General features: G+C 39.8%; 1 non-coding gene across 1 annotated transcript; it reads right to left on the reverse strand.

The window, feature by feature from the left end:
• Window positions 1–1921: 1921 nt before the first annotated feature.
• LOC122730260 lies at window positions 1922–2052 on the reverse strand. The gene has a single exon (XR_006353451.1).
• Between the last annotated feature and the right edge of the window lie 7931 nt (window positions 2053–9983).

Consider the following 9983-nt stretch of genomic DNA (forward strand, 5'->3'; position numbering starts at 1 on the left):
AGGCTCAGAAAAATTCCTTCTAGCTCTTTGCCTGACCACTCCACACCACCTCATCCCCAAGCTGAGGCAGGTGACTGGAACAAAGGTTGGATAAGACCAGCTCCATCCACAAAGGGGTCAAGCCATATCTGTTCATCATTTTACTTATACAGTACTGCTTATAGTTAAGTTGTATTTTTATTGATAGTGTTATTTTTAAAAATTGGGGGGGGGGGCAGGGCAATAAGGGTTAAGTGACTTGCCCAGTGTCACACAGTTCTGAAGCTGGATTTGAACTCAGGGCCTCCTGAATCCAGGGCCAGTGCTTTATCCACTGCCCCAGAGCGTCTTTACTTTTAAAGATTCAGGCAGTCAGTCAAAGGAGACCACCCTTACCCACATGGTAGGATGCAGTGGGTTCTACATCAGGCTAACTGAGCATGCTCAAAAAGCTCCTTTCAGGATTGTTCCCACATTAACACTGGGCATGCCTAGAGAAGCCCAGGTTGCACTACAAAGATTTAAACCATCATGGGCTCTTTCATTTTGTTTTTTCCAAATCTCAAAACTTCCCTTTCTTTGCACCTTCTCTTTTGCTTTAATTATCAGAAGACTTTATACTCCTTCTTATCAAGGTTAACCCTTCTATTTATATCCTTAATATATCATCACCTCTTATCTCTGGGAACTTGCTCCTTTTCCCTCTCCTTAATAATTTCTTATCTTCTGCCTCATTCCCAACTGCTCACAAACATGGTCAGTTCCCACCACCACCACCACCACTACCACAGGAGAAGTTAGGTGGTATAGTGGATAAAGTACTAGGGCCTGTAGTCAGTAACTTCTTTTTGAGTCATTTTCAGTGATGTCCAACACTTAATGATCCTATTTGGGATTTTCTTGGCAAAGATACTGGAGTGGTTTGCCATTTCCTTCTCCAGGTCATTTTACAAATGAGAAAACCAAGGCAAACAGAGTTGGGTGACTTGCCCAAAGTCACAAAGCAAGTAAATATCTGAGACCAGATTTGAACTCAGGAAGATGAATCTTCCTGACTTCAGGCCCACCATTCTATACTCTGTGCCACCAAGTAAGGAACACCTGAGTTCAAATCTGGGCTCAGACACTTATTAGCTGTATGACTCTGGGCATATCACTCAAACTCAGTTTCCTCCAACTGCAAAATGGGGATAACAATAATACCTAGCTTATTGGGAGGATTAAATGAGATAATATTTATAAAAGTGTTTAGCACAGTGTTTGACACTATATAAATATTTATACACTTCCCCTTCCCTGTATCATTAAAATCCTTTCTAGGGGACAGCTATGGTATAGTAGAGGGCTCCTTAGAGCCAGAAAAACCTGGCTTTGGGTACTTGCTTTGATATAAACTGGCATTGTTCTCTGATGGTGTGGCACTGAGAGACATAAACAGCTAAAATGGGCAGCTAGGTGGCACAGTGACTAGAGTACTGGGTCTGGAGTCAAGAAGACTCAACTTCCTGAATTCAAATCTGGCCTCAGACACCTACTAGCTGTGTAACCCTGAGCAAGTCACTTAACCCTGTCTGCCTCAGTTTCATTAACTGTTAAATGAGCAGAAGAAGGAAATGACAAATCACTCCAGTAACTTTGCCAAGAAAACTCCAAATGGCGTCACAAAGAGTCTGACAAGGCTGAAAACGACAGCTAACACTTACATAGTTCTTTAAAACCTAAAATGCTATAGGTTTGCAAAAGTATCAGATATAGATAGATATATAAAATCTCATTTACAAGAACCCATCTCCATTTAACTGAGTTGGAGTTAGTTGGAAAGAGGTTAAGTGATTTGCCCAGGGTCACAGAACTATTAAGTATCTTAAGGGCACTTTGGGGTTTTTTTGTTTGCTTTGTTTTGTTTTTCAACAATTTGTTGTTGTTTTAATTTTTTTTTATTCATAGTCGGTTGATGAAGTAGGACCTGAATTCATCTTGAAGACAGGGCCTGTTCCAACGACCTTTTCATTTAGGAGGCTAGTATCAGAAGAGTCAGATTGATTTTCAACATTTGTTTTTATAAGATTTCTAGTTTCAATTTTTTCTCCCTCCCTCCCCTCTCCCCAAGACAGCAAGTAATCTGATATAGGTTATATATGTACAATCACATTCAACATATTTATACATTAGTCATGTTATGAGAAAAGAATCAGAGCAAAAAAGGGAAAACCTCAAAAAAGAAAACAACAAAAAGCAATAGAAATAGTATGGTTTGATCTGCATCTAGATTCCACAGTTCTTTTTCTTTTCTTTTCTGGATTTGGAGAGCATTTTCCATCATGAGTCCTTTGGAACTATCTTGGACTTTGTATCGCTCAGAAGAATCAATTCTATCACAGTTGAGAAACATGAATGTTGATACTGTTTACAATGTTCTCCTGTTCTGCTCATCTCACTGATCGTCAGTTCATGCAAGTCCTTCCAAGTTTTTCTGAAATCCACCTGCTCATCATTTCGTTTTGTTTGTTTGTTTGTTTGTTTAATTTTTGCAGGGCAATGAGGGTTAAGTGACTTGCCCAGGGTCACACAGCTAGTTAAGTGTCAAGTGTCTGAGGCTGGATTTGAACTCAGGTCCTCCTGAATCCAAGGCCAGTGCTTTATCCACTATGCCATCTAGCTGCCCCTTTTTATGATATTCTTAAAGCACAGATCTGACAATGTCACATCCCTGTTCTAGAATCAAATACAAACTATTGTTTGGTATTTAAAGCTTTTATAACCTAATTCCAGCCCACCCCTCTGGAATTATTACATGTTATTCCTTTTCCATCGCCTCTTTCTACACCTTTGCACAGGCAACAAGTTCCCTACACCTAGAACACATTCTCTCCTTACTTTCACCCCTAATAATCACTTGAAGTCATTTTTCATATACAAGAGTTGATCAAAAGGGTAAGAAAAAGGTGTTTTGGTGTAAAGGAAGAGACATATATTTATTTTTATTTTTTGTGAGGCATTTGGGGTTAAGTGACTTGCCCAGGGTCACACAGCTAGTAAGTTGTCAAGTGTCTGAGGTTAGATTTGAACTCAGGTCCTCCTGAATCCAAGGCCAGTACTTTATCCACTGCACCACCTAGCTGCCCTCTACATCATTTCTCTTTTATGATGTTTTTTTTTTTTTTAAGTGAGGCAGTTGGGGTTAAGTGACTTGCCCAGGGTCACACAGCTAGTATGTGTTAAGTGTCTAAGGCCGGATCTGAACTCAGGTACTCCTGACTCCAGGGCCAGTGCTCTATCCACTGCGCCACCTAGCTGCCCCTCTTTTATGATGTTTTAAGGTTTTTTGTTTTGCTTTGTTTTGTTTTTTGGGTGAGGCAATTGGGGTTAAGAGACTTGCCCAGGGTCACACAGCTAGTAAGTGTCAAGTGTCTGAGGTAGGATTTGAACTCAGATCCTCCTGACTCCAGGGCCAGTGCTCTATCTACTGCGCCACCTAGCTGCCCCTGCTCATCATTTCTTACAGCACAATAGTATTCCATTACATTCATTTACCACAACTTGTTCAGCCATTCCCCAATTAATAAGCAACCTCTCAATTTCCAATTCCTTGCCACCACAAAAGAGCAGCTATAAATATTTTTGGACATGTGGGCCCTTTTCCCTTTTTTATTATCTATTTGGGAAAAAGACCTAATAGTGGTATTGCTGAGTTGAAGGGTATGCACAGCTTTATAACCCTTTGGGCATAGTTGCATACTGCTCTCCAGAATGGTTGGATAAGTTCACAGCTCCACCAACAATACAATAGTGTTCCAATTTTTCCACAACTTCTCCAAGATTTATTATTTTCTGTTTTTGTCATATTAGCCAATATTGTCATGTTGTTTTAGTCAAATTAGCCAATGAGGTGTCAGGTAGTACCTCAGAGTTGTTTTAATTTGCATTTCTCTAACCAATAGTGATTTAGAGCATTTTTTCATATGGCAATAGATAGCTTTGATTTCTTCATCAGAAAACTGCCTGCTCATATCCTTTGATCATTTCTCAATTGGGGAATGACTTGGATTCTTATAAATTTGATTTACTTCCTGATATATTTTAGAAATGAGGCCTTTATCAGAAGTACTGGCTATAAAAATTGTTTTCCAGCTTTCTGTCTACCTTCTAATTTTGGATGTATTGCTTCTGTTTGTACAAAACCTTTTTAATTTAATCAAAATCATCCATTTTGCATTTCACAATATTCTCTATCTCTTGTTTAGTCATAAACTGTTCTCCTTTCCAAAGATCTGAATGGTAAACTATTCTTCCTTCCTCCTTCTCCTAATTTACCTATGTTCCGTCAAGGAAACAATTTGTTTCTTGAGGAACAACAGGGGGGACTGTAACGATTGGAATGACGCCACCTGCTGGATACTTACTGTAGCAGAGTTCTGCCCATGAAGCGAAGGTCTTTGAGGGCAAGACCAGGAGTCTTTTCTTTGGCGGGGAGGAAGTGACGCAGACTAGTGGGAAGAGGAAGGAAGAGACTGGCGCTCGGTCTGGCTCTCTTTCCTTTGGACTCTGGTGGAGAGCGGAGCTAGAAATGTGCTCTCCCTTTAATAGATAGGAATCTAGGCCTTTCTCTCTCTCTTTACCAAATTCTTCTTTTCCTTAATAAATGCTTAAAAGTCTAACTCTTGCTAAAGCTTATAATTTATTGGCGACCACTCATTAGATATTTTAGACAGACTAGCTAGAATTTTAACCCTTAACACCTATGGTATCACCTCTTATGTCTAAATCATGTACCCATTTTGACCTTATTTTAGTATAAGGTGTAGGATGTTGGTCTATGCCTAGTTTCTGCCATACTATCTTCCAGTTTTCCCAGCAGTTTTTGTCAAATACTGAGTTCCTATCCCAGAAGCTGGAGTCTTTGGGTTTATCAAACAGTAGATTACTATATAATCATTTACTACTGTGTCTCCTGTGCCTAACCTATTCCATTGATCCTCCACTCTTTCTTAGCCAGTACCAAATTATTTTGATGACTGCTGCTTTATAGTAAAGCTTCAGATTTGGTACAGCTAGCCCACCTTCCTATGCATTTTTTTTTTCATTAGTTCCCTAGATATTTGAGGGGCACTTTGAACTCTACTCTATCCTCTAGCAGGCTCATTATGAGCAACCAGTTGTATCCCTGTGCATGTTAACCTTAATATGCTGAACACCTTAGTTTTCCATAATTTTTTTTTTTTTTTGGTGGGGCAATGAGGGTTAAGTGACTTGTCCAGGGTCACACAGCTAGTCAGTGTCAAGTGTCTGAAGCCAAATTTGAACTCAGGTCCTCCTGAATCCAGGGCCAGTGCTTTATCCACTGTGCCACCTAGCTGCCCCTCTATAATTCTTTTTTTTGGTGAGGCAATTAGGGTTAAGTGACTTGACCAGGGTCACACAGCTAGTACGTGTCAAGTGTCTGAGGTCAAATTTGAACTCAGGTCCTCCTGAATCCAGGGCCGGTGCTCTATCCACTGAGCCACCTAGCTGCCCCCCCATCATAATTCTGTATGATTCTTATTCATGAATTTACCTGAATCCATTTCAGACCCCATTTAATAAGAGGTAGCCTTAAAGTTAGAAGACATAGGAGTTAAGTCTTGCCTTTGACACAAAACAGCTACGTGGTCCTTAACAAGTTACTTTCCCCTCTCAGCCCTCTAGGTAACTCAAAGACTATAAGTTATTTTGCTTTGAATGGCATACGTTTTTTCTGTTTAGGGAGGTGTTAGCAAGCTAGAATGCTATGGAAGAAGAATGGTCAGGACATCAGGATAATGAAGACAACTCAAAATAATGTCAAAGGAAGAACATCTGTAAGGATTTTTTTTGTTGTTTGTTTCTAGAGAGCAGAACTAGAACCAAGTGAGTGAAAGTTGTAGAGGCAACTCAAGGTAAAGAAGTACTTCCTATCTATTAGACCTCTCTAAAAGTGGAACAGCCTGATTGAGGAAATAGTCCCCTATGACCTCAGGTCTTCAAAGGAAGTTCTGTGAGTGACCTTGTAGAATAAATTTCTCCTTGGTTATCTAGTTTGGACTACATCAAGGGTTCTTAATCTGAGGTCTATGAACTTGCTCTTTTAATATTTTGATAACTATTTCAATAAAATTGCCTTCCTTTATAATTATGTATTTTATTTTATATATTGAAAAACATCATTCGGAAAAGAAGTCCAGAGGCTTCTCCAGACTGCCAAAGGGGTCCATGACACCAAAATGGTTAAGAACCTTTTGGATCCCTCCCAAATACACGAGTCAGTGATTCTGAAGTGTGAACTAAAGGGAGAGGAGTTAAATCCATTATTATTTGTAACTCTTATTATCAACTTATTCCTGAAAGCAAGGGTCTGAGTAACCAAAAAGTCTTGCTACCTTTATCAATGAACTTTGAGAAGGTTGTTTATAATAGGTACCTCCACTTCCCTTCCTCTCACTCTCAACACTTTACAGTCTGACTTCCAACCTCAACTTTCAACAAAAACTGCTCTTTTCAAAGTTACCAAAGATTTCTTAATTGCCAAATCCAATGGCCTTTACTCAATCCTCATCCTTCTTGACTTCTCTGAAGCCTTTGATTCTATTCTTCTTTGATACTCTTTTCTCTTGGATATTGGGACACTTGTCTCCTGGTTGTCTTCCTGCCTAACTGCTCCTTTTCCTTTCCTAGACCCCCATCCATATCTAATGCTCTAACCATAGGTGTCCTATGTGGTTCTATCCTAGTCTTCTTCTTCCTCTATTCTGCCTCACTTGGCAATCTCATCTGCTCCCATAGATTTAATTACTATCTCTATGCTGATGATTCTCAAATCTACATGTTTCAAATTCTCTGACCTCCATCTCAAATCACCTCTCACCACCTAGATCCAATCTATTGCTAAGGCCTATCAATTTTACCTTTGCAATCTCTTGAATACATTCACTTTTTTTATACATTTACTTCTTTTCTCTGATACTGTCACCACTGAAGCCCTACCTCCTCTCACCTGGACTATCATAATAGGCTGCTGGCCGGTTTGTCTGCCACAAATCTCTCCTTGTTCTAGTCTATATTCCACCCAGTCACCAAAGTGATTTTCTTTTTGTTTTATTTTCTAGTGAGGCAATTGGGGTTAAGTGACTTGCCCAGGGTCACATTTGAACTCAGGTACTTCTGACTCCGGGGCCCGTGCTCTATCCACTGCACCATCTAGCTGCCCCTCAAAGTGATTTTCTTAAAGCACAGGTCAGACCATGTCACCTCCCATCCCCATTCAATAAGCTCTCTATCACTTCCAAGATTCAAATATAAAATCCTAATTGGTGTTGAAAGTTCCTTCATAGCCTACCCCCCCTCCCCCCTTCCAGTCTTCTTATACCTTACACCAACCAATGGAGCAATGTACATTGGTCTCCTTGCTATTCCTCAGGCAAAGCACTACACCTCTCAGTCTGAGCATTTCCCCTGGCTGTCCCCCATGCTTGGAATGATCGCCTGCCTTATCTGGACGTCCTGGCTTCCCTGACTTTTTTCAAGTTCCAGTTAAAATCATACCTTCTTCAGCACTGATTTTTCAGTTCTTCTTAATTTTAGTTCCTTCCCTCGGTTGATTTCCTATTTATCTTTTATATAGCTTATTTGTACACAGTTGTTTGCAAGTTGTCTTTTGTGAGCTCCTTAAGAACAGGGACTGTCTTTTGCCTTTATATCCCCCGTGTTTAATATAGTCTAGCACATAGTAGGGACTTAAATGCTTAACTGACATTCATTGAATGCTTATTATGTGCCAGTCACTCTATTTGGTTCCAGGGAGAGACAAAAATGAAGCAAATTTTGCCCTTAAGAAGCAAACAATACAATCAGAAGAGATATGGACATATATATGTAGGCACATTATAGACACAATATATGCAGAAATATAGATTCGGAGGGGAAGGCCTAACAGAGGCAATCATGTAGAAGGTGGTGTTTCAGCTAAGCCTTGAAGGAAACTAGGGATTCTAAGAAGCAGAGGTAAGGAAGGAGTGAGTGCATTCCAGGAATAGGGCACAGCCAATGCAAACATATGGAGATGGGAGATAAGAGTATTGGGTGAGAAGTAGTAAGGCCAGTTTGGCTGGGTCATAGCATGCATGAAGAGAAATAACTTGGAATAGGGCTGGATATGTTGGTTAGGGCTAAGCTATGAAAAATGTTAAACATCAGTTAATATTTGATTCTAGAGGTAACAAGAAGCCACTGGTTGAGTGGGTCAGCACTTCACTTTAAAGAAAATCACTTTGATGGCTGGGTGGAGGATGGATACTATTGCAAGACAAGGAGGTAACAAAGGCCTGAACTAGGGTTGTGGTTACTGGAGGAGACAGTTGTGTTAGATGCTGTGGAGGTAGAAATGAAGGGGATTTAGCGACTGCTTGGATATGTGGGGTGTGAGGGAGAAAGAGGATTCAAGGAGGACAGAAGTTATAAAACTGGAAAGATGGTGGCACCCTCAAAAAGAATAAGGGAAGTTTAGAACAGGAATGGGTTTGGGGAAAAAGTTGTTTTTGGATATGCTGAATTTGAGATGCCTATGAGTTACCTAGTTTTAAATATCCAATAGGCAACTGGTGATGGGAAACTGAACCTCAGGAGAGACTAATCCTTAATATATAGATATGGGAATCATCAGTATGGAGGATAATTAAACCCACAGGAGCCAATGAGATTACCAAGAGAGTAAAGGCCCCAGGAAAGAATCTTGTGGGACACCCATTGTAGAAGGAATATGATGAACTGGCAGAAGTATCTGAAGAGTGGTCAGATAAGTAAAAGAACAAGAGAAAGCAGCTGCCAAAACTCAGGAGAATGTGGTTAATAGTATCAAATACCGAAGAGAATCAGGAATGAGAAGGATTGAGAAAAGGCTGATTCAGCAATTTAAAAAATCATTAGTACCTTTAGAGTGAGTAATATTAGGTGATCAGGTCCAAAACCAGATTGGAAAGGATTGAAGAGTGAGCCAGAGAAATGGAAACAACCATTGCAAATAACTTTTTCTAGGTGTTTGTGTGGCTGAGAAAGGGAGGAGAGAGAAAGGATAGATTAAGGGAATAGGGAGGCTTATTATTATTTTCTTAAAAAAAGGATTGGAGATGAGCTTGTTTGTAGGCAGCAGAGAAGCCAGCATCAGTAGAAAAGGAAAGATTGAAGAATGAATGGAATATATGAAAGGGTAATTTACTGGAGATTGAAGATGGGATAAAGGACACGTGTAATAAGGGCTGACCTTGGTGAAAAGGGCCGGATCATCAGAGACTGGAATAAAGGAGAATGGGAGATTATGTCAAGGGATTTTGAGATACAGGGAAGCAAAGAAGGATTTCATGATTAACAATAACTGTTTTCTTTAAGTGTAAGATATGGTTCTCAGCTGTGTGGTTTGAAGGGCGGATGATGTAGGAATTTTGCCAAGAGGCATGGGAACCACCACTGTGGGGAGTGAATCTATTAGGGAGGAGTAAAATTATTTTCTTGCTTATAAGGAGGGCCATGTTGAGGTAACAAATTTGAGACAGTTTGGCCTAACATCTTTCTTTAGTTTCATTCATCAATATGAGAGGTTTTCGGTTTAGTATGGCATGAATTACAATACAATAAAGGAGCAAGGGATTAGAGTATAGTAGAATACTAGAAGTTTGAAAAGTCAAATTATAGTTCACTGCTTTGATGCCAGATATACAAAAGAGGACATCGTTATTTTTATGCTTTCAAATTTATCTGGCATATTATCAGGAATGTTTTCTTTAAATCTATTTTTAATTTTTGTTTTGTTTTTTTTGAAGGCAATCAGGGTTACACAGCTAGTGTCTGAGGTCACATTTGAATTCTAGGGCTGATTATCCACTGTGCCCCCTAGCTACTCCTAAATGTATTAAGTCACAATTTAAGTTAGGTTGTGAATTAGGAGCACCCTTCTGAACCAGGAAGACCTGGATTTAAGTCCTATCCCTGACCAGTTC

This window comes from Dromiciops gliroides, chromosome 5, assembly GCF_019393635.1.
Source record: "Dromiciops gliroides isolate mDroGli1 chromosome 5, mDroGli1.pri, whole genome shotgun sequence".
Classification (NCBI taxonomy): Eukaryota; Metazoa; Chordata; class Mammalia; order Microbiotheria; family Microbiotheriidae; genus Dromiciops; species Dromiciops gliroides.